The sequence below is a fragment of the Echinops telfairi genome, unplaced genomic scaffold, assembly GCF_000313985.2.
Source record: "Echinops telfairi isolate 266 unplaced genomic scaffold, ASM31398v2 ScPeMD7_7469;HRSCAF=8507_1, whole genome shotgun sequence".
Classification (NCBI taxonomy): Eukaryota; Metazoa; Chordata; class Mammalia; order Afrosoricida; family Tenrecidae; genus Echinops; species Echinops telfairi.
Genome location: NW_022111373.1, coordinates 72,694,580 through 72,695,373, shown reverse-complemented (window position 1 = coordinate 72,695,373; position 794 = coordinate 72,694,580). Strand labels below are relative to the sequence as shown.

Sequence of the window (794 nt, the reverse complement as noted above, 5' to 3'; positions counted from 1 at the left end):
ATGTGCTTGACACAATGGATGTATGTATGGATTGTGATAAGAATTGTATGAGCCCCAATAAAATTATTTAAAACAAAACAAAAAAACAACACAACTGATTGGTCCAAATCTTGGGGTGGCAGGCCTACCCACAAGGGGATGAAGATCAAAGATAAGACCAGTGGATAAAACTAATGGACAGGCCACCATGTGCTTCCATGATGAAGCTCACCCCACCGTGTCTGCCAGGGCCAGACTCTGCCAGTCTCTGAGGAGCCCATGCCAGAAACAAACCAACACGAGAGACTGACAACAGTCCTCCATGACTAATCGTGATCACTGGACAGCAGATCACCGGACACGGTGGGTGGGAGAAATGCCACTATTCCAGGGGCACTTGCTAAGGCACTGTCATTGTTGTGGGGACACTAAGACCCATCCGGACAATGACCTGATGTCCAGCAAAGGGCTGCCATTCCCTTCTTGCCTCTGGAGTCCCCGGCCATCTTGGTCAACAGGAGTTGGGCCGTCATCTTCCCTAGGGAACCTGGGAAGAACCTGGTCTCTCTGTCAGCGCTTCTATGACTTCCCAAAGGGGCCTTCACAACTTTCAGTGACCACAGGGGCCTCCAGGTCACAGTTTCAATGTCTGGGCCATTCCTCTGCCCTTATGATATAGTAAGTCAATGCTGCTTCATTATTTCAGCATGGGTCAGATTCTGCCCAATCAAGTACATGTTTAAACCAAGACACAACACTGGCAATCTAGGGATGAGAGGAAAGTACGGCAGGCAACAAAAATTCATGACAAAAAA

General features: G+C 48.4%; 1 protein-coding gene across 1 annotated transcript in view; it reads right to left on the bottom strand.

The window, feature by feature from the left end:
* Nucleotides 1–794, bottom strand: part of LHFPL2 (LHFPL tetraspan subfamily member 2) — a 216,862-nt gene that overhangs the window by 70,692 nt on the left and 145,376 nt on the right. The window lies entirely within an intron of this gene.